This window comes from Pantherophis guttatus, chromosome 4 (assembly GCF_059756535.1).
Source record: "Pantherophis guttatus breed Tessera chromosome 4, ASM5975653v1, whole genome shotgun sequence".
NCBI lineage: Eukaryota > Metazoa > Chordata > Lepidosauria > Squamata > Colubridae > Pantherophis > Pantherophis guttatus.
Genome location: NC_142066.1, coordinates 35891289 through 35915737, shown reverse-complemented (window position 1 = coordinate 35915737; position 24449 = coordinate 35891289). Strand labels below are relative to the sequence as shown.

The 24449-nt window shown below is 37.4% G+C and overlaps 1 long non-coding RNA gene across 2 annotated transcripts; it reads left to right on the top strand.

Annotated features, from left to right (window-relative positions):
- Positions 1-948: 948 nt before the first annotated feature.
- LOC148114001 (uncharacterized) lies at positions 949-23206 on the top strand. 2 transcript variants are annotated; one of them, XR_015734325.1, is made up of 6 exons: positions 949-999; positions 1803-2013; positions 3004-3042; positions 17976-18002; positions 18822-18913; positions 20309-20396. It is a non-coding gene; the product is annotated as an uncharacterized LOC148114001 (long non-coding RNA). The 2 variants fall into 2 exon arrangements; XR_015734324.1 differs by lacking the exons at positions 17976-18002; positions 18822-18913; positions 20309-20396 and adding an exon at positions 22716-23206.
- Positions 23207-24449: the final 1243 nt, after the last annotated feature.

The following is a 24449-nucleotide window of genomic DNA, read 5'->3' as shown; positions in this document are numbered from 1 at the left end:
TCTAATAGAATTTGAGAATAAATTTGAAATATTAAGGTAAAATATTTTGGAAATAATAAAATATAGAGAGAAATGTTGATTTATTTCAAAATGATTTTAAGAGAGAGGGAAAATATTTTTTGTCAAGAATTGGATATCTGTTGTCATTTAAGAAAGATAAAATATAGTTTTGAGCCAATGGGTTTTAGGATTGAGGAATATATATGAAATATTAATTGTTAAAATGATAAAGATTTAGAACAGTGTTTATTGTTTAGAATTTTGGGTGTTATAGTAGAATGATAAATGTTTAGAATAAGAATTTTGTCTTTTTTTATTTTTATTTTGTCTTTTTTTAAAGTTTTAAAATTTGGAACAAAATTGATTGAGGGAATGTGAATAATTATACTTATTTTAAGCCGGACCAAACCCCTGCTCTAAAAAGATGTATTTTATGTTTAATGTTAAAATTTTTTTTAAAAAAATGGGGAAAAAAAGGTGGTTTATCAACCTCAAAATAATTGGGGGAAGAAGGCCAAGAAAAGAAGCTGGTTGTCTCCTATTGAAGATGTTAAATATTCCATAAAATGGAGTGGAAAAACAGATTTTTCCAGATACTTAAATACATTCCAGCCTTTCCAAGCTAACAATTTCCAGTTCTGAAGACAACCTGAAAGTCAATGGCTGGTTTGTAGAAAAAATATTGAAGAAAGGGGAAGACATCCTCAATGTTTAATACCGATGTTGTGTTCTATCCCCTTGATCTCACAATCAGCTCCTGGACAAAAGAACTTTGAAGGCCCTGGTGTTTAACTGCTGCTGGTGAATGCCAGGTCAGTTAATAAAAAGGCTCAATTTATTATTAAGCTCATTGTCTTGAAAGATGTCAACCTGCTTTCTCTGGGATTGACCTCAGGAGTTCTAGGGAGTTTTTGGTCACCATGGCAGCCATGGAACTATTTGAGACTCAGGACAGTGGCCACACTCCAGAGATGATCATGATGACAGTATATTTAACAGGTAAATTAGAAGAAGCATCTGTTCCCATTTCTGACTAAAAGAAATAGTCTATTTCTCTTTAAGATGATGATGTTCAGATGTATCAGCATAGTCAAAAGTCACTTACAATGTCTCTTGGTTACTCATGAAATTATTGCCGTAGTCAGGAGGTGGGGGGGGGGAGAGAGAAATTGAAATGGTACCTGTAACTCATTATAACAAATAGTTTTCCATCTGTGCAAGATTTCCAGTCTACAAAGTTTAGCATTTCAAATGACATCTTCAACTGTCGCTGTGGAAACTATTGTGCTTAAATGCATATTGTAGCATTCTCTGTGTCAATAACAAAATAGTGTGCACAGATTAAACACAACACTCAATTTCCCTGCATGAGTAAACCTTTCTTATCCTACTAAGCATCAGTTAGGAGCTTTGCCACAGATAAAGTCACTTCAGGATTTCAAACAAGAGGAGATATTTAAATAGGTAAAATAATGGCTCAAAATTCTAAAAGCCACTACAATTAGCAATCCTATACAACAAAATAAAAATCTGTACCCAAAATAAAATATGCCTTTTCATATCAGGTACTGCTTTGCATATTTGGATGCTTATTATAGGGTATCCATTTAAGGTACAAACCACCACTTCTTTATTGGAATTGTTTCTAATGTTAAAAATGATTGCACTCCATTACACATACACACAAAAAGCCCTTTTAATACACACCATTCTAATATGGTACATAAGGGGGAAAGTTATGGATTAGGTGAATATTTATTTTGCAATGCAGGAACACGCAATAAATTTTTGTTTCATCTAAGGTGAAATGAGAATAGAGCTTTTGCTTCAATCTTCTATGCAAATAAAGAAATGACAACTGGAAACTAGCAACCAACTTTGGTATCATCAAAAAACTCTTAGTAAATAGTAGATGATGTCTGACTTAAGCAGGAGAATGCTCTTGACAGCTTGCAAGCAGAATGACAATGGCTGTTTCTGTACTGACACACTTGCTGGGGCTCTGTCTTTTTTGTAAGTATGATTAAGATTTCTAGAGTGTCCTTCTAAAGATTGAAGGAGTTCTGTATATATAAGAATACATCAGTATGTTTTTTTCCTCTGCTCAGTTCAAGCTTGTGGGCTTTTAAAAAGTTAGAAATGTTGGTATTAGTACTGAAGGAGCTTTTTAATGGCTATATCTCTCATTCCTCAGTCATTGCTGAATTCTCTTCTCAGATCTGTTATGAATTTTATTTAATATATTCCATATCTTTAGAAGTATGTAAATCATACCAAATTCAGTGTGGGTTACTCAAAGGAATGTGAGTTCAATCCCATCTTTTAAAATTTTCAGACTCTGCTGCATTAATGTTGCCATGGACAACCTGTCAAGAAAAGCTTCTAAATGTCGGGAAGAAATTAACATATTTTAATCTGACAACAAGATGTATTTCTCTCTATATTGTTATGATGCGAGGCTAGTAATAGGAATGTAGAAACCTGCTATGTTTAACTTATTTTCTTTAAATATTATTTTTAATAAATGTATTCATTTTAAAATGAGTTAAGTATAAACAAATGCTTGATACTATTTTATTTACAATTTAATACCAATATTGTTTATATTAGCTATCTCACCTGAAAAGCCAAACCAATTGATTTAGTGTATTTATTCCCAGTTATGTGGAAAGTTCATATATATATATATATATATTCACAGAAATCAAACTATTTGGATTTGAATTACAATTTAAGGCAGTCTAAGATTTATTTGAATTTTGATTGGTAGTAAAGAATGTGAATTGTCTTACAGAGGTGCTTCTGAACAGAGATTCAAGGGATAGGATTTATTTAAATTGTATTAAAATATGATAGATTCAAACTACTCACAGAAGTACATAGCAATTGTTTGGTAAAAACTAAGTGTACTGTATATTTAAAAACCTATTTGTGAATTCTAATTATGAATATTAGCCTTTCCTGGTAATAAATATTTTTTATATCATGTGTTCTATTCTAAAGGCATTCACCATACAAAACAAGAAAGCTGTAGTGCTTCAGGTGAGTATATTTCTTACTATAGGAAAGCTTGCTCTTATTTATGCAGATTTTCAATACTTTACAGTCTTTACATTCATATTTTAAATATAAAGCATATTGGCAAAGAGCTTCCACAGAGGCCTACAAAAACCAATGGAGAGTTCTAGGAGAGTAGTATTTTCTGCTGGGTGCTTTATTTATTTATTTATTCATCTATGTGGGAGAAGAGTATATTTTTTTACTTCTAGGTTGTACTGATTTTTGATATCAGGATATATTTCCAAAGATACTAATCTGGAACATGGTAGGAAAGAGAAGTGATTTCTCTCAACTTAAATCCAGTAAAAGTACTTCTCAGAAGCTACTAGAATCCAGAGTCTTCTCATCCAACTATCCTATTATTGAAATCAGGAGTTTTCCAGAAACACATACTGTAGGCTTTCACCACTGAGATTATATTCAATTTTAATCATACAAAAACAAAATATAATGAAATCCACAAGTTATTTTTTCTACACTCCAAATGATTTCCATTGTTTTGCTTGAAATGCAAATATATGCATTCAGCATCATTGAATTTTGATTCAAATATATAATGACTACAGTGCAATAGAGTAGACAAACAAACAAAATTTACCTTAATATATTCAGTTAATTTTGCTCTTTTTATATATATTTAATTTCTTCAGGTAATCTTACTTCACCTCAGGTATATCTGTGCGGTTCATCCTTTGATGAAGTTGTGGTTAATTGTCTGATATCTCAATTCTCAAAATTTTCCCGAGTAATTTTGTGTAGAGATGGGAAAGAAATGAAAAGGGGCATTGGTCCTACCTGATACGCCCCTTCTCGTTGAGTGGAGACAGCAGCCAGACGTGGGTTGTGCTCATTGGACAGAGGTTGGACTGAGCCTGTAAAATCTTCTTAAATCCTTCCCCTGTTGCTAGGGCACCCAGTTTTTGCCGAAGGAGAAGGAAACAGACTCGGTGTGTAGAAAGAAAAACAGGAAAAACATCAAATGAGATAAAACCAACAACAGAATGACCAGACTGAAACAAACCCTGGGCAGGGCTGGCTGCTGTCTCCACTCAACGAGAAGGGGCGTATCAGGTAGGATCAACGCCCCTTCTCCCTTGAGGGTGGAGACAGCAGCCAGACGTGGGACATACCAAAGATCATTGTCCCATTTCACGGGCGGGAACAGTCTGGGCAGAAGACCCCTCCCGAGGGACAACACCCTGTAACACACACCTCCCAAAGTCAGCCTCCACCGAGGCGAAGTTATCTAGTTTATAATGTCTAATAAAGGGTGAAGGAGACGTCCAAGTTGCCACCCTGCAGATCTCAACCAAAGAAGCCTTCGAGGTCCAAGCTGCCGTGGTCGCAGCACTTCTGGTAGAGTGGGCTGTGACAGAAGCAGGAGGGGGCAACGACCGAAGTTCGTATGCTGTTGTGATCGTCACACGGATCCACCGCCCCACCGTGGAAGAAGTCACTCATTGTCCTAAAGAAGATGGTAGAAAGGAAACAAACAGTGATTCTGTCCGCCGAATATCAGCAGTCTTCCGGAGGTAAAGACTCAGTGCCCGGCGGACGTCCAACGTGTGTAAACAGCTCTCTACAGGACTGGAAGGAGAAGGATAAAAATCTGGTAAGACTAGTTCCTGCAAACGATGAAAAGGAGAGTTAATCTTAGTCACAAATGTCGGATCCAATCTGAGGACCACCCGATCCTCATGAAAAACACATAGATCATCTCTAATGGATAAGGCTGCAAGTTCCGAAATTCGACGCGCAGACGTAATCGCAACCAAAAAGGCCACCTTGCCAGACAATAAATGCAAGCTGACCGAATCAAGAGGCTCGTATGGTGACCCCATAAGGGAATCCAGCACGAGAGGAAGATCCCAAGAGGGATACCGATATAGAACCGGTGGGCAGAGATTAGTTGCACCTCGGAGAAAACGTCGAATCAGAGGTTGCTGAGACAACGAATGTATTGAGTTATACGTCAGGATGGAAGAAATTGCTGCAACCTGTCTTCTGAGGGTGTTAGGAGACAGCCCTTTGTCCAAACCAGATTGAAGGAAGCGAAGGATTTGTAAGACAGAAGCTCGAAGGGGCGAAAAACCTTGGGATGCACACCACGAGGAAAAGGATCGCCAAGTCGCCGAATAAATTCGTTCTGTCGAAGCTCGTCGGGAGGCCAGAATGGTATGGATCATGTCAGAAGGGATGTGGTCCTGCTGCATAGCTTCCCACTCAACCGCCACGCGGTCAGCTGAAGCCACTGAGGTTCCGGATGTAGAATCGACCCTTGGCTGAGGCAATCCGGAGAACACGGAATCCTCCAAGGAGGAGACACTGACAGATGCATGAGGTCTGCAAACCAAGATCTCCTCGGCCAATGAGGAGCCACCAGAATAATCTCCGCCTGTTCCAGCAGTAGCTTCCGAATCACCCGTGGGATGAGGGGAATTGGAGGAAAGGCGTACAGCAGGCCTTGCGGCCAAGGGGAGCGCAGGGCATCCACAGCTTCCGCTTGATGGGAAGGGAAGCGGGAGAAGAAACGAGGTAACTGGTTGTTCTGAGGCGAAGCAAACAGGTCTATTTGCGGACTTCCGAAATGAGCCGCTATCCCCCGGAATAGGAGCGGGTGAAGGCTCCATTCTCCGTGGTCCAAGTGCTGGCGGCTCAGCCAGTCTGCTGTCACATTCGAGACACCCGATATATGGTCCGCCTTCAAGGAGGCCAGATGCCTCTCTGCCCAAAGACCTAGTCTCTTTGCTTCCCGCATCAGCGAGATTGACCTGGTACCGCCTTGGCGATTGACGTGCGCCTTGGCCGAGTTGTTGTCGGTCAAAATCAGCACATGTTCCCCGGACAGCAGACGTTGAAAAGCTCGGAGAGCCAGGTAAATTGCCCTTAGCTCTAACCAATTGATGCTGCGGGCCCCTTCCACAGAGGACCAAGTCCCTTGTGCGAAGTGAGTCCTGCAGTGAGCCCCCCAGCCGGATTTGCTGGCGTCGGAAGTCACCGTTACCCTCTGGGGTTCTAGGAACAGACAGCCCTTGGAGAGCGCAGGAGATGTCCACCAGCGAAGGGATGACCGCACTCCCCGTGAAACTGACACCTTGGTCAAGGAGGATCCCTTGGCCGCTTTCTGAAAAGGCAAGAGAAACCATTGAAGGTCTCTAAGGTGTAATCTGGCCCATGGGACAATGGAGATGGCCGAAACCATCTTCCCTAGTAATCTGGAAAGGAAAAGAGGGGAAACCCTCCTCTCCCTCATTACTTTAGCCACCATGGATTTCAAGGCCACCTGTCTGTCCGGGGAAAGGAAAACTTTGCCCTGTGACAAATCAATAATAGCCCCCAAATGAAGGATCCTAGTAGAAGGTGTTAGGTGGCTCTTCTCTATGTTAACAGAGAAACCGTGTGACGCCAGTGTCTGAATCGTAAGACGAAGATCAGACATGGCTTGCTGATGAGAAGATGACATAATAAGTATATCATCCAGATAGCACTGGAGACGAACGGCTTGAAGTCTGAGATGGGCCGCTAAGGCCGCCAAAATCTTGGTGAAACTACGGGGTGCAGAGGAAAGACCGAAGGGCAGAGCCCTGTACTGGTAGTGAACCCCAGCATAAGAAAAACGAAGGAATCGCCTATGAGAAGGGTGAATGGAGATATGGAGGTAAGCCTCTGTGAGATCTATTGAACAGAGGAGATCGCCCCTCCGTACGCCGGCCAGAATTGAAGACAAGGATTGCATTTTGAACCTTCTATAGACCACGAACCGGTTCAAACGTTTAAGGTCCAGAATAGGTCTCCACCCCCCCGATGATTTAGGGACTAAAAAGACCCTAGAATAGAACCCCTGTCCCATCTGGTCGTGAGGCACTCGCTGAATAGCCTAATGGCCAAAAGATGGTTGATAGCCGAGTCCATAAGGGCTCGACGGTCGGCTATGTGGGACAGAGGACATCGGACAAAAGACAAAGGAGGGGTGGAAACAAATTCAATGGCCAGTCCAGCTGAAATGGAGGCCCGAACCCAGCAATCTGAGGTAGTACCCTCCCAAACTTTGGCGAAGAGGCCCAATCGTCCGCCAATGGGAGGATCCCTAGTACTATTAACGCCGGCGATGGATGGAACGACCCCCTTCCCCTCGAAAGGGCCGCCGAGGACCAAAATTCTTTCCCCTAGCTGGCCTCTCCTGGAAATTCCTTTGCCTAAAATTCAAAGCCCCAGGATAAAAATTACCCGTGTTTCTGTGGGGACCCATTCCCCCTTCAGCCGGACGGAAATGAGGATGAGGAGGATAAGGAGAGACCCGAGGTTCCCCCCTACGGAAAACCGCAGGTAAGACTTTTCTTTTATCTTTGGTCTCTACAAGGAACTTATCGAGGTGCTCGCCAAACAGTTTTGAACCTGAAAAGGGCACTGAGGACAGACGCCATTTATGCCGCGCATCGGCTTGCCAATGGCGAAGCCACACTAAGCATCGGGCCACAATGGAAGATGCCAGGGACTTAGCTGCAAAGCGAGTGGCATGCAAGGTGGCGTCTGCAGAAAACTGTACCGCAGCTATAATTTTATTCAAGTCCTGTTTCAACCTAGAGTCCTCAGACGACATCTTTTCCTGTAATTGTTTAAGCCACAGGATTGTAGTCCGATTAAAAAATGATGTGGTGGTAGCAGATTTAATGGCCCAAGCCGCACCCAGGTGAGCCCTCTGAAGAACCTGTTCTGCTCTGCACTCCTCAGGTCGAAGACCCTCCTCTGGATTACCAGGAATGGAAGAGGATGAGAGCAATGCCGCAACAGGAGTGTCGACCGAGGGAACCTGAAGCAGGGACTCTAGATCTGAAGAAACAATGAAGTTTCTTATGTCAGTGGAAGTTAGTACAGGAACCAAGGAGGGAGCTGACCACTGCTTCTGGATGACCTCCAGGAAAAGCGGAGGCGTAGGAATGGCTGTCACTGCCTTAGGTTGCTCTGCAAACAGCGGATTCAAAGAGCCCGTAGATGGAGACGGCTCTGGCAGAGAAGAGGGCCCCAGTTGAGCTGTGTTAACTGCCTTAAACAGCAGAGATTTATAAAGAGACTGGGGAAAAAGGCCCGTGAAGGCTGGCAGGTCAGGGGCCAATCCCTCATCCTCTGACAGCTCTGGTTCCTGGGGTTCCATGATCACATCCTTGGAGTGATCACTGACCCCAGAGACGGATGGAGAATCAGAGCCTGCCAGAGAAATGGCATCATCCATATCGAAACCACTCAGAGATACAGCCGGTTCAGACAAAACCGCACGAGAAGGGGCCGGCCCCGGAGCTGGATTGAAATGGCTAGACAATAAATGATGTACCGCGACGGAAATCATTCGTTGAATGTCCTCCGGCTGCCAATTGATCGGAGGTTGGCCTGGGGCCGGACCGGCCTCCGAAGAGGCCCGGACCGGAGCAGAAGTAATAGGAGGGTGGACCGTTGGGAGAAAGGGAGCGCTAGACTCCACTGTCGAACAAGCCCCCGGCAAAGGAGCTGATCCCCAGACTTCAGTAGAAGGTACTGCCATTTGAAAGTCCTGCAAGGACCGTTGATCCGGAGTTAAGGAAACCTCCCGTCTTAAGTCCTCAGAAGACCCTCTGGTCCTACCCATAGGAGTTCCATTACCCGTCTGCCTTTTCGAAACCTCACTGGCAGGTTTACCCTGTAACTTGGGTACCTTGGACAATAGTAAGGGTCGCTTGGTGGAGACGGCAGGAGCTCGCACCCCTTCGCCCAGAGCTTGAACCTGGTTTTCCCACAAAGAGGCCTCAGACTGTTCACGGATCATGGCCTTACGGCCATGCCTAGATTTAGATTGCGCCTTAGGCATGATTAAAGGAAAAACAAACGAACCAGGTAGGCCAAATGATAATAAATAAAACAGGCTGTTTAAGTTGGGATACACAAAGCCAAGAACAGTATAATACCAATATTGAGAGTCCCAGTAATTTTCAGGAAGGGCTCTATAAAGAAACTCTTATAATGGAACTTTTAATACTCAATAACTGTCAAAGGAGGAGAGGCTCTGTAGGCCTTACTAAACTCCGCCCTCCTTGTAAGCTGTCTCCAAGATGGCGCCCAAGAAACTGACAGGAAAGGATCGAGCTCTCCTGTCACAAAATGGCGCCCCAGTGAAAGATCGATAGAGCGCGAGGCTCTTCTTTAAACCAAAGCTCTCGGTGCTTAAATACAGAAAGGAGAGCCGGAGAGGGCGAGAATCCCAAAAAAACAGCTAATGAGTGGCCGGAAATCACTTCCGAAGCCCAAAAACCGCCGACTAGGCTACAGAGCCGGTCTTTGTCAATAAAAGCCGACAAGCGGCTAAGGCAGGGAGCGCGCCGCTCTGCCTCAAACTTTAGCGCCAAACAGCTGAGCAACAGAGCAACGGTCGCCGCAGCTCCGTTCTCCCGCCCCAAGCTCTAAGCCGGCTAGATAGGACTGAACGACTAGCGTTCGTAGGATTGAAGTCCCAGTAGACCACCTGGCAGTAAACTGGCTCCAACGGCAGCAATACGAAGAGGACAAGCAATAGCCGACAAGCGGCTGGCCCAGGAAAGCGCGAGACTCCACAATGTATTATAAAAGAAAAATGAACTGTCAAAGCAGATGGGGGGGCGCAAGGCTCCACAGGCTGCAAACACCAGGTAAATGAGTTTACTTAGAGATAATAGGGTAAGAAACCCCCCGTTTTCCCCCAAAGGAGAGCGAAAGGCTCCTCCAAAGAGTTGACTAACCGTGTATTCGAGGCTGACAGCAACTGAGGAGAGAGACCTCAGCAGCTCCAAGGGAGCTGCTGAAATAAAATTCACCTAATCCAATCCAGCAACCAGAGAATAGTCAAAAAGGGAATCCTAAATCAAACCAGAAAAATCCAGAATCAATCAGATAGCGATATAATTCTAACTGAATAGAATCTAGAGAACACTTTCCACACAACTGTCCAGTCTGACGACTGAGCAAAAAACTGGGTGCCCTAGCAACAGGGGAAGGATTTAAGAAGATTTTACAGGCTCAGTCCAACCTCTGTCCAATGAGCACAACCCACGTCTGGCTGCTGTCTCCACCCTCAAGGGAGAACTCAGGAACAAAAGGACAAAAAATTTTCATACACCTTCCACTACAACATATCACAAGATGGTGCAGGGAAAATTTCCTGCATGTTCAAGGACACCAAGAACCAGGTGAAGAATTCTACTATAAGTAACAGCCACGTTGTTGGTAAAGTTTTGGGTAAGAAATAAATGTTTTTTCAACCATAATTAATTTTAAAATGGGTGATTTAAAATGGAGTTGGTTTTTAAAAAGTGCTTTCTCTGTCCACTATCAATGAAATGTTATCTGTGAATGTATGTTAAGAATTTTTATCAATAGTATGATTGTTGATCTAGTCAGGAATTGAAATCAGATTAATTCTTTTTTAAAAAAATTCTTTTTATTAATATAAATAAAAAAGAGCAACATATTCAAAATCCATATAGACAGTGTGTTGTCTGGTTACAATTTTTTTGAGTAATAAGCATCACTGTAATGATAATAGTATTCTCTAATAGTAATCTCATAATAACAGTGCTTTTCCCTCATAATATTAATACATATTAATTGTTAATACTAATCAAAATTAATCAAAGGTAATAGTTATGGTAAACAATCCTAATAATAAAATTAATCTTTCTCTTATGGTTTTTGAAGTTCTAACTCATGTTTCTCTTATTTTACCATTGATAGAACAGATCCCATACCACAAAATATTCAGTGTCTTCCTTTTCCTTAATTTCAAATCTTAGTTTATTCATTTCTGCACATTCTAAAATTTTTGAATTATCTTTTCTTCTTCTTTTTTTATTGAAAAGTTTTACAGAAAAACAAGAATTTTCTTCCCCCCATGTTCCCCCCACCCTTTCCCTCCCCTCATCCCACCCTGCCCCCCAGACTTCCCAGAGCAAAATACAAGGTATTTCATTTAACAATCATAAACTAGATTAACCTACTTATCCTCAGACTACTAACTCCCCCCCCTGAAACCTTAACTCCACTATAGATAACCTAATACTTCTAATACTTAACGTTCATTCATAAGCTATTTGATATTTTCTTGTCTGATACTTATTTTGAATATAATCAATCCATCTTCTCCATTCTGATACGTATCTTTCTTGTGTATAGTCCTTCAGGTACGCTGAGATTTTTGCCATTTCTGCTAAATTCATTACTTTCAGTATCCACTCTTCAATAGTGGGCAAAGAGTCCTTCTTCCAATATTGCGCTATCAACAGCCTAGTTGCTGATATTAAGTTCAAAATCAATTTAGTCTCTGATACTGTACAGTCTGTCGTTATACCCAATAGGAACAATTGAGGAGTAAATTTCAACCTTCTTTTCAGAATATTCTGCATCACCCACCAAATTTTTATCCAAAATGCCTTGATTTTCTTACAGGTCCACCATATATGATAATAGGTTGCATCATTACATTCACATCTCCAATTGCAAATTCGAGTACATACATGATAATTTTTTAGGATCTAAGTGCCATCTATAAAACATTTTATAAAAATTCTCTCTCAAATTTTGTGCTTGCGTAAATTTAACGTTTCTGACCCAAATCTTTTCCCACGTTTCCATCATCACTGGTACCTGAAAGTTTTGTGCCCATTTTATCATACTATTCTTAACCAATTCCTTTTCTGAATCTATTTCCAATAATGCATTATACAACCTTTTAATATGCATCTGACTTTGATCTCTAATCTGTTTCACCAGATTTTCCTCATTTTGCATGACACCAAATTTTTGATCTTCCCTCCATCTAGCTTGAAGCTGAGCATACTGAAACCAAGTATAAATTATCCCTTCTTCTTTTAATTCATCTAAAGATTTCAGTTGCAACTTACCCCTTTCCAAAAAAAGAAGCTCTTTATAAGTAATCACCTCCATTTTTTGCTCTATACTTATATTTTCTATTGCATGTCTGGGATTTGCCCATATGGGTATCTTATAATTTAGCTTATATTGGTACTTTTTCCAAACCCTCAACAACGCATTTCTAAGTATATGACCCTTAAACACTTTATCCACTTTTTTGTCATATAACGGATAAGCATGCCATCCATATAACAAATCATAACCTTCTATGTTTAACATTCTTTCTTCAGTTAAGTTAAACCAATCACTAATTTGTGATAAAGCAGCTGCTTCATAATACAATCTTAAATTAGGCATTTTAAGACCTCCTCTCTCACATATATCCTGTATAATTTTCAGTTTCACTCTTGGCTTCTTCCCAGCCCAGATGAAAGTATTAACCCCTTTCTGCCATTCCATCAAATTTCCATCTTTCTTAAGCACTGGTATCATTTGAAACAAAAATAAAAACCTAGGTAGTACATTCATTTTTATTGCTGCTATCCTTCCCAGTAATGATAGTTGTAACTTTTTCCAATTTTCCATTTCTTTCTGTACTTTTTGCCAAAGAACTTCATAATTATTTTTAAACAGTTTCGTGTTTGAGACTGCAATATATACTCCTAGATACTTAACGTTTTCAACTATTTCAAACCCCATTATTCTCCCTAAATCTTCTCTTTGAGTTATGGACATATTTTTAGTTATCATCTTTGTCTTATGTAGATTTACTTTAAATCCAGATACTTTACCGTATTGAGCTACTATGTCCAACATATAGGGAGCCGCTTCTATAGGTTGAGATAAAGTAACAACCAGGTCATCTGCAAACGCTCTTAATCTATAATCCTGCTGTCTAATTACAATTCCTTTTATTTTATCAGAGTCACGTAACTTGTTCAACAAAACTTCTAGCGTTAAAATAAACAACAATGGCAACAAAGGACAACCCTGCCTAACCTTTCTCAATTTTAAACACATCTGTTAAACCTCCGTTAACTATTATTTGTGCTGTTTGTTCCTGATATATTGCTCTAATTGAATGTATAAAATACTCCCCAAAATGCATTTTTTCTATTATCTTAAACAGAAATTGCCAATTCAATTGATCAAATGCTTTCTCTGCATCCAAAAATATGAACGCTGCAGGGACCTAGTTGTTTTTTTCCAAATATTCCAATAAGTTTATAATTTGTCTAACATTATATTTCATTTGCCTCTCTTATATAAATCCTGATTGATCATTATGAATTGTTTGTTGCATAACTGGCATTAGTCTATTCGCTAATATCTTAGCAAAAATTTTATAATCCGTGTTCAAAAGTGAAATTGGCCTAAAATTTTCAGGTTTAGTACAGTTTTGATCTTCCTTTGGGATCAGTGAAACAAAAGCTGTTCTCTAAGAGGGTGGAACTCCTCCCCCTAGTTGAATTTTACAAAATAGAACTCTAAGCGGTTCTACTATTTCAAGCTGTGAATTCTTATAATAAACAGCTGTTAATCCATCTGTTCCCGGAGCCTTCCCTATTTTTAATTGCTTAATTGCATCAATAATCTCCTCAGAAGTTATTGGTTGATTCAATCTTTCCCTCTGTTCCAACGTTAATTCAGGAATATTCCCTTCCTTTAAGTATCTATCTATATCTATACCTTGTATTGAGTCACTAGCATATAACTTTGTATAAAATTCTAAAAAAGCCTTTTTGATCATATTCTGTTGGTAAACTTGCTTACCTCTAAATTCTATATTACCAATGACTCGTGATGTCTGTTTTTTCCTCAACATGTAGGCCAACCACCTACCTGGTTTATTGGCATTACAAAATGTATTATGTTTAGCATATTGTAAGCTAATTGCCATTAACATATTAAATTGCCCTCGTAGTATATTTATTGTTTCTTTTACTTTCTTGTCTCCTGGATTAAATATAAGTAATTGTTCTTTCTTTTTTATTTCTTCCTCTATCTCTTTCCGCTTCTTTTGTTGTTTTAGTCTATATTTATTATTCATATGTATTAACATACCCCTCATATAAGCCTTACTAGCATCCCAGACCATTTCCATAGAAGTACCCTTATTCATATTAATAACAAAAAATTCTTTCATTTGTTTTTTAAGCTCTTTCACATTTTCTTCATGTCTAAATAAATTTTCATTTAACCTCCAAGACCTCCTTTCTCCCCTCTCATGTTCAAATTCCACCCAAACCAGACTGTGATCAGTTAAAGTTCTTGGACATATCTTCGTCTTCTTCACCCTAGAAATAAAATCATTTGTGATTAGTATAAAATCAATCCTTGAGAAGGATTGATGTCTATCAGAAAAAAAGTCTCTTTCCTCCACGTTACGTTCTCTCCAAATATCTCTCAATTCTATATCTTCCATCATATCAAAAAAAGATTTAGATAATTTTGCACGTGTTGAGATCTTTGATAAGCTTTTTTTATCTTTCTATGTGTCTATTACTCCATTCCAGTCACCCATTAATATAAAAGATTTATAATCCCATTGTATTATTGTAGTATGTAAAAATTTATAAAACTTGTCTTGTTGCTGATTAGGGGCATATATTCCAATTAAAAGCATTTTTCCAGTCTGTGTTAATAATTCAATTGCAATATATCTTCCTTGATCATCTGCCTCAATTAAATTAGCTGATAATCCTTTCCTTACATATATGACTAGCCCATTTTTCTTCTCTGGTGCTGATGCCACAAAATGTGTACCTAACATTGAGTTTATCAAATATTTTTGGTCTAATAATCTAATATGTGTTTCTTGCAAGCAAATAACATCATTGTTAAATTGTTTCAAGTGGTGACATACTTTCTTTTTTGTGGTGAATTTAGGCCATTGACATTCCAAGATAGGAATTTAGTTGCCATCTTTAGCCTTTCGAAGCTGTATGAGCATCAGCTGAAGTTCCTCCTCCACCTTACTCTTCGGCCTAGCCCCCCCCCACAGCTTCTGTTTTTTGAACTTCTTGAGATAAATCTTGAGATTGTTGCCTTTTTTATTGTTGTTCTTGAAGTTTATAAGTTGATCGGGTCAGTCGTTGTACTTTCGACTCTCCCTTCTTAGATGGTTCCAAAGTTGGGGGTAAACCCCCAAGATCCAAATCTTCTTCCATGATAATTTCTCCAGCTGCAACCTCCGCATAAGTTTGTATCTGCTTTCCATCTTTTTCTTGTTGTATCATCTCCATTTTCTTCCTCGCCCCCCCCCCCGGTGAGGGTGGGTATCCAGCCTTTAAAACATTTACATAAAAATCTTTTGCCTTCCAGACTGTGTTTAACCGGTATCTTTCTCCATTATAAGTCACTATTAGACCAGTTGGAACGTCCCATCTGTATGCCACTTGTTGATTTCTCAGCTCATTTACCCAAAAGCCAAAGTCTTTTCTACTTCTCAGCATCTTTGGAGGAATTTCTTTCAAAACTACCACCTCTTGCCCAGCCACCTGAACTTTATTCTTGTAGGAAGCTTGTAAAATATCATTTCTGATCCTCCTGGTTGTAAAATAAATCACCACATCTCTTGGCAGCTGTCTTTGTCTTGCCAGCCAGGAATTAACCCTGTAAATTTTATCAATTTGGCTTGCCACATCTTCTGGTCTTTCTTTAATTATCTCTGCGATAGCATCAGCACAAATATCTTTTAAATTTTCTTTACTATTTTCTTTCAGGCCTCTCAGTCTCAAAGCAAATTCCATGGATCTGTATTGTAACATTACCAATTCATCATCCACTTTCTCTGTTTTGGTCATTACATCTCCCATTTTGCTTTCCAAATTTAAATTGGCTTCATTAATTTCTTCCACTTTCCCCATCAAGCTGGATAACAAGGTTTGACAATCCTGATACAGCATAAACAATATCATCTCTTATTTCATCATGTTTTTCTGAAACCACTTCTTTAATTGATCTTATATCCTCCTTAACTTTCTTTAATTTCCCTTCCACAAGTAGTGTTAAATTATTCATTGCTGTGGCTTGATTATTCATAGCTTCTTTCATTGTTGTTGCTTGATTATTCATGGCTTCTTTCATAAATTCTTTAAAATCATTAAGAGCAGCCTCCTGACTCTGTGAATCAGCCGGAAGTTGTGCTTTCTGTGTCACCACTGACACAACTGGAGAACCTCCCCCTCCTTTAACAACTCCTGGTTTCACTTGTTTAGAAGCCATTTTTCCCCCTTTTAAAAAGATCTTTTTTTTCCTTTTTTTTTCCAAAGCCACAAAGTCCCTTAAACAACTTTAAAATGTTTGTAATTTATAGTCTCTAATTTATCAGGCAGGATAGTTTTTTTTCTCCACAAGCTCTCACTTCCCAGCAGTTAATAAGCAGCTAATCTATTCTCCCAGCGCAAAGTTTTCAATAAGCACTTTCGTTTCTGGCTTTCACTTTCAAAACCATAACAAAGACACCATCTTCAGCCTCCAGCTCAATGAAATTCAGTTTAAAACAGAGTAACTCCGGAGTTAAGCTCTGTACTTGTTCTCCTGTTTCCGCTCTGCCTGCTTGTCATCACTCAGACTCACTTTTGACAGCAGGATCAGATCACGGCTTCTTACTCTGCTTTCACAGAGTCGTCCCGGCTTCGGAGCTTCCTGGCGGGCTGACTGGGGAGTTCTCACCTTCCAAGCCTCTGGAAATATTCCAGAGAGCTTTTGGGGAGCTCTACTGTCACCCACCAGCTCTCCTCTCCTTCTTTTCCCGAAGTAGAGGTTTTTCAGCCACCAGACAGCCGGTGTGCACTGTCAAAGCGGCTTTTACGAAGACACTGGGCTGGCAGTCTAAAAAGACCATCCACGAAGCCTGCGGTGCCAACCGGAAGTTGAATTATCTTTTCTTCTGTGAGGATCTCCTTGCCCTTCCAATATTGTGTGAACACGATTCTGGCCGCTGTTAATACATGTATTATTAAGTATGCATTTCTTTTACTATATTTGTCTGGTATGATGCCCAACAGAAATATTTCCAGTTTTAAATCTATATGTTCCTTTATCATTTTTTCTAAACCAGTGTGTACTTTGGTCCAGTATTTTTTTTTTTTTTGCTTTCGGGCATGTCCACCACATGTGGTAATACGAACCCAGGGTTTGCTTCCACTTCCAACACTTAGCAGACATTCTAAGCTAATTTTAAACATTAAAACATTCTAGCTAATTTTGCTGGACGGAAGTACTATCTATAAAACATTTTGTATAAGTTTTCTTTATATGCAGTGGACAATGTGAATTTATAGTTTCTGTCCCACAACTTTTGCCATTTGTCCAATTCTATAGAGTATCCGAAATTTTTAGCTCATGCTATCATAGTTTCTTTTACTTGCTCCTCTTCCATTCTAATAGTAAATAATTATAGAATTTTTAAATCAAAATCTGATTAATTCTATTGGCCACTTTATATGTCTATATAAAATAATCTCACCTATTAGTAATGGTTTTTATTAATTTGAACTTTATTTGTATTGTAGTTTTAAATCATGTTAGCTATTCATAGTCACTACAGCAAGGTGGGCAGTCATACAAATTAGATAAAATCATATCAATCAATAATATATAGAAACCTACAAACTGTAAAGAAGAGATGTTAGGGATGATAATGTCAAAATATTTAACAGGAAAATTAGAAGAAGCGTCTTTTTCCATTTCTGAAATATTCACAAAATAGAGGTTATGCCATACTTCATATTTTTTAAATCTACTTTTCTATACTTGATATTGCCATGGCCACAATATTTTTCAAGCGTGAAGGAATAAACCAATGGTACTTGTGGGAGAAGGGTAGTCGTGTGAAGGGTAGAATAGGAGCTGGTCTCCTTTCTTTCCCCTCAGAAAGCCATATCTTAAGAGATTTGTATTTGTGGACATTAAAATCCTCAAAATAAGTATTTTTTAATATAAAAAACTTAATATGGATTTTCAAAGTAATAAAGTGTCATGTAAAGCAAAGCTGGAAGGGAATGTAAACATTTCATTAACTTTTATTCAAACTACAGATCATGAAGGTTCATTGCCTTACCCAAGTAAGTAATTATTACATATGTTAAACTATTGATTTAAATGATTTAGCACATTTAACTGTTTTTATATTTTTGACTAATTTTGTTCACTGCTCAGAGTTCGGCATATAATAAATTTAAATAAACATTATTATATAATTATATAATAAATATTATTTATATAACTAAGCCAATACAAAATAACCTCCTAGGTTCTTGAGAAAAATTGAATGTTATAAAGGCCAGCACCAACTGAAGAACTGGCAGCAAGTGATTTCATATTGTTGTTTGTATCAACAATAACAACAATTAATAAAATACCCTTCAATTGAACAATGTTATATATTGGAAGGTATAAGCAGCATGTTGTTTCCATTGCAATACCTGCCTGATTGAACAGCTTCCTCTGGAGATTATATATCTCACATCCTACAGTTTTTCTGGAAGTTGTAAAAAACATAGCTCACTTCCCAGGTCTGGTAGATGTTGGGCCTTTATTAGTTTTTGCTGGTTTGGTATATATTTGGTATATATTTCATTGTTTGTTTTTTGTTCTGGATACAGATAATTTTTTTTCGTTTGGATTTTTTTCTTTGTGTCTGTAGTTAGCTGCCCTGAGTTTTCTGGGAATTGAGCAGCTTCCCAATCAAGAATAGAAATAAATAAAAATGGTGAAGCCAAACAATATATCTCAATTTATATCTAAATGTCTTAGGCAGTGATCAGTGTGCCACAATGTATCTTTGTAGCTTTTATCACAGGATCACAACTGCAGGCTAATAACAGCCCTGTTCATTTTCATTTGTAAGTAGACTAATTATTTCATTCCATTTCATCCTGTAGGTCTCAGCAGATTGAGTCTAATGATAAGACTTGGAATTACAGTTGCTTCTATTCCTATCTTTCTTAGAATCTATTATGGTCTGAGAAAAATGGTACTATTCCAGCTAAGTCTTTTTTAAAATAATAAAAATAATAATGCAAATAATAATGCTGAAACTGCATTTATAATTTTTCTTTGAGCAGTCAGCAGATAACTATTCCAGGTTGTTTGCTACTCTTTGGCATAAATCTCCCTTCCTCACACACCTCCATTTAAGTGATTTAAAATTCAATGGCAAAGTTTTTTATTTTGATATCTTCCTGAAATCTTGAGTGCTGAATATTAAACATTTAAAAATACTACTCTCCAAAAGAAAAGAAAACCAAATCTTAATGGTAGGGTGCTTGCTGGATTTGAAAGCATCAGCAACCAAATTTCCCCTGGTTTGCACATAGTATTGATCAAACACTGTTTCAGCCTAGGATGAAAAGTTTTGCCCATAAAATGCTGATAAGTTAATAGTGTTTTCTGAAGGTGATATATCATAGTATTTGTTGTAGCTATGACCACTAACAAATTTGAGTTCTCAGTCAAGAATTCATCTCTGTTAAGGGACTGTTCAGAAGCAATAACAGTTTATGTCATTATTGTAATATTTGGGACCATTTAATACAAAGAATAATTAAACCTACCTCACTACCACTAACTAGAATGAAATTGACCAAAGATGCTGAATGAAGGAGAAGAACCAGATAAATTAATAGTGGTGAGTGGTGATGTTCCATTCATTACTATTACTTTACCTGGTTCTTGCTGAATCCATCTGAATTTCAGTGGAATAGAAAGCTTAAATTTGGAATTCATTAACAATTTTGTAATTTGCCATTCATGCTTGCTTCATAAAAGGGAGAAGAGAAAATGTATTTCTCAATACTTTTTATCCATAATTATATCCCATTCTCTCTCTGCCCTGATCTGTAATTCTGCCAAGAGAAATCACCTAAAAACCATAATTCAATATTTTTAGTAGGTCCCTAAAACAGGCATTTTCTTAATGCTTTGCTTAAATATATTTAAATATATGATTGTACAACAGAAAAATACAAAATTTATCATTCAGTCAAATCATTACATTAATGGAATTGTTACTGATAATTTAATTTATTAGCATGGCCACTTATAGGAACTCCTAAAATCTTCCAAATGCAACCTATCCAAAAAGTGACAATTTTCCTACTATATGTTGAAATAGATAATGATGATTCAGATGTATTAGTGTGGTCAAATGTCAGTGCTTAAGATGTCATCTGGCTGTTCATGAAAATTCAGGGAAAAAAGGAAAAATAGTTGAAATGGTAGCTGTAAATTATTATAATGAATACTTTTTTTGCATGTGTAAGATTTCTATAAGATATAGCATTTCAAATGATATCTTCACCTCTGGCTATGCAAGGTATTAAATACTGGGCTTAAATGCATCTTGTATTCCTTTCTCTCTCTTTTTCAGATATAACAAGAGAAAGAGCACCAATCAGATTGATATTTCTGTCTCTGATATTAAATGATTACTGTAGAAGATAATAAAAAACATTTAAGCAAGATTACCAGTTTTTTTTTAAAATCTGGGATTTCTAATGATGTCTTCACTTTTTATATCTGTCAGTGTGGCACTTTCGCATGTTATTTTAATATAATTAAATTCATATTGTGAATGCATATGTATGTGTGGGTGTATACACTCATAATATGGATTTAATCCACAGTATGATATATAATAAACAGAAAGCAACAATCAGATCTTTGTTTTTAGAATAAAACTATGAATTATGTAATCTTTTTGTCTCCGGTATTGGAACTGGAATTCAAGATTGGGGAAATAATATTTGTTTTTGAGAGTTCTGCAGCCAGCAACAAATAGAGAAAACAGCCATATAAAAGAATGCATCTTTCCTTTCAAGGGACTGAATGGTCCAAAAGTGTGGAGGTATAGAAAGAAAAAGAGGAAGTACAAAAGACAGTGTGAAAAACTGCAAGTCCGTTACATGCTGGCCATTACTAGAAAAGAAAAAATAGAAGACTTTCCAGAGAGAGGAATTGAGCCAGAATAGTGTTTGCAAAAATAAAACATAATAGTATTATTATGCAGTGTAATAATAGTAATTGAATACATACACATACATACATGTATATACATACTGTATGCAACCCTCCACACACACACATATGGGATTAAGAAAATGTTGTACAAATTTAGATTGAAATCCAAGATTATATTACTTTCTTAATCAAAGCCCTCAATTTTCCTATGTGAATTAACCTCAATTTGCTTTCTTACCTAATCGTACCAATTAGGAACTTTCCTACTGCTAAAGTCACTTTAGGAATCGATCACAAGATATATTAAATGGGTACAATGACTTGAAATATTCTAGAAGCTGTTGCATATGTTAATCTTATTCAATAAAATGAAAACCTGTTCCCAAAATAAAATATTCCTTTTCACAACAACAACCTGCTTTGGATGCACGCTGTACAGTATCCATTTCAGGTTTTATATACCAACTTCTTTATTGAGGTTGTTTCTAATATTAAAGATAATTGCACTAAATTCACAAAATAATCCTTTAATAGAAATCATTCTACTATGGTACTTAAGGAGTAAACATTGGTTAGGTGAATATTTACTTTGCAAAGCAGGAGCATGTAAATAAATCTTTGTTTCATCTAAAGTGAAATGAAACTAGAATTGTTCTTTCAATCTTCTATGCAAATAAGTAAATGACAACTGGGAACTAGCAACCAACTTTGGTATCATCAAAAAACTCTTAGTAAACAGTAGATGATGTCTGACTTAAGCAGGAGAATGCTCTTGACAGCTTGCAAGCAGAATGACAATGGCTGTTTCTGTACTGACACACTTACTGGGGCTCTGTCTTTTTTGTGAGTATAATTAAGATTACTAGAGGTCCTTCTAAAAATTGAAGGAGTTCCATATATATAAGAATACATCAGTATGTTTTTTCCTCTGCTCAGTCCAAGCTTTGGGCCTTTAAAAAGTTAGAAATGTTGGTATTACCATGTTTCCCCGAAAATAAGACCCTGTCTTATATTTTTTGAACCCCAAAATAAGTACTTGGCCTTATTTTCAGGGAGGTCTTATTATTTTGGGGCGCATGGAACAAGACGGGGCTCCTCTTACCATCTTACTTGATTTCCAGCTCTGTCTCCCTAACCCTAACCAGAGGAAATGGCAGGGATAGGCTGCGCATGTATTTTAACATTTTTGGGGTGGACTTATTTTCAAGGAAAACTTATTTTGGGGGGAGGGCTTATTTTAGGGCATGTGCTCAAAAGCCCGATTGGGCTTATTATCTGGGGAGGTCTTATTTTTGGGAAAACAGAGTAGAACTGAAGAAGCTTTTTAATGAATATATCTCTCATTCCTCAGTCATTGCTGAATTCTCTTCTCAGATCTGTATGAATTTTATTTAATATTTTCCACATCTTCCATTTATGTTTCTCCCAACTAAGCCAGCATGGAATGCGGGGGGCGGCATTAGTAAAAAGTAACCAAGGATACTTCATTTTTTGATGAACATATCCTGGCAAAAAAGGATTTTGGTTTTTTTTAGAAATAAATTATATTGATTCAGAGTGGAGTACTGAAACCCATGTAAAATTTTCAGTCTTTTGCATTAATGTTTCCATGGATGATTTTCAAGAAAAACCTCCAAATCCCAGAAAGAATTTAATTTATTTTAATCTGACGATATGTGTTTCTATGTACAGTATATTGTTACAATGATTGATTTATTGATTTATTGATTGTATGACTTTTATTCAGGCACTATATGTTATAATGTCTATTTGTGAATTCTAATTATGAATTTTAGTCTTTCCTTCTTTTCTTTCAGGAAGAAATTGGTAATATGGAGAAGAAACTTCAATTAAGACTAGGAGATGAATTAACCAAGGAGAAGTTGACCCTATTGAGACATAAAATGAACCTATTAGAGCAAGATGAAATTGCAAAAAATCTAAACCAATCCAAACAATTCTATTTTGAACATGCAAATAAGATGGGTAGGAGGTTGGCCTAAAAACTGAAAAAAGAAAGTGAGGCACAAATTATTCAACAATTGGAAGATGCGAGGGGGAACATGCAGAACAAAGAAGAGGAGAAAATGAAAATAGCACAAGATTACTATACAGACCTTTATAATATCTTCTTTATAATAAAGAAGATATACCAATAGAGAGGATGGATACTTAATTACTTAAGGGAGGAAGAGATTTTACCATTAGGGGAGGATGAAAGAGAAATGTTGAATAAAGAAATAACAATAGAAGAGTTAAGAATGGCAACTTTGAGACTCAAAAACAATAAAACACCATGTCCAGATGGTCTCCCGGGAGAAATTTATAAAAAATTAGATGAAATCATAGAACCAACACTATTAGAGATCTGCAATGAAGCTTTATTAGAGGTGAAGATACCAGAGTCATGGAGGGAAGCATATATTACACTACTTCCGAAAGTTAGTTAGTTTAGTTTAGTTTATTATATTTGTATACCGCCCTTCTCCCGAGGGACTCAGGGCAGTGAACAGCCATGGTAAAAACAATGTACAACAAAAATTAAAAGCTTATTAAAATAATTCAATCATTTGGCCAAATTTAAAACATCCAACTAAGATCATTTTAAAAGAAAGAAAGTACAGATAAAAGCCAGATTAAAAAATATAGACCAATATCCCTTTTAAATGCTGATTATAAAATCTTTATGAATATAATTGCAGAAAGATTGAAGAAGATATTAAATGCTATCATATATCCCAATCAAAATGGTTTTCTCCCGGACAGACAAATAAGGAATAATATAAGAATAATTGTAGGTACCCTGGAGTATTATGAAGCACATTCAGAAAAACAAATGGCCCTTGTTTTTTTGGATGCCCAAAAAGCCTTTGTCAATTTAAACTGGCAATTTATGATTGAGGAAATTAAATTAATGAAAGTTGGAATTAAATTCGAGAAGATGATAGAGACAATATGTTAGGATATGGTTTGAGCCTAACAAGTTGTCCAGGCAATATATGTGTTCTGTGACTTTAATATGAATATGTATTGTGTGACTTTAAAGTTTAACTGCTGATTCACTGTAATGCTGAGTCATGCTGTAATTAGATAATCACTGGTTGTGAATGTATTTAAGAAAGGTATTGATAAAATTTATTAGAGATATAACTAAAGATTTAATAGAACTTATTAGAATTAATAATATATTTAAATAGAATATTTAGTTTAGAAACTGAAATATGACTTGCTGAGATATCATATTTTATCCCTGCTCCTTATTTAAATTTAATTAATCCCTCATATAATGATATTATAGTTTGAAATTTGACTGTATTTGAAAACTAAACAAGTGATATTGGCTTCTGTAATTATCAGAAGGAAAATCTTACTATATACTATAGACAGTGCGTGAAAATTTGGGAACTATTAAATTAGAAAATTAAGACGACAACTACTGGCTTATTAATAATGACAAAACCAGGTAAAAAGGCAATAGCCAACCAAGCAATGTCTATTACGTCATCAACACAACAGAAAACAATAGACACAATGTTACTTTCAGAAAAAGA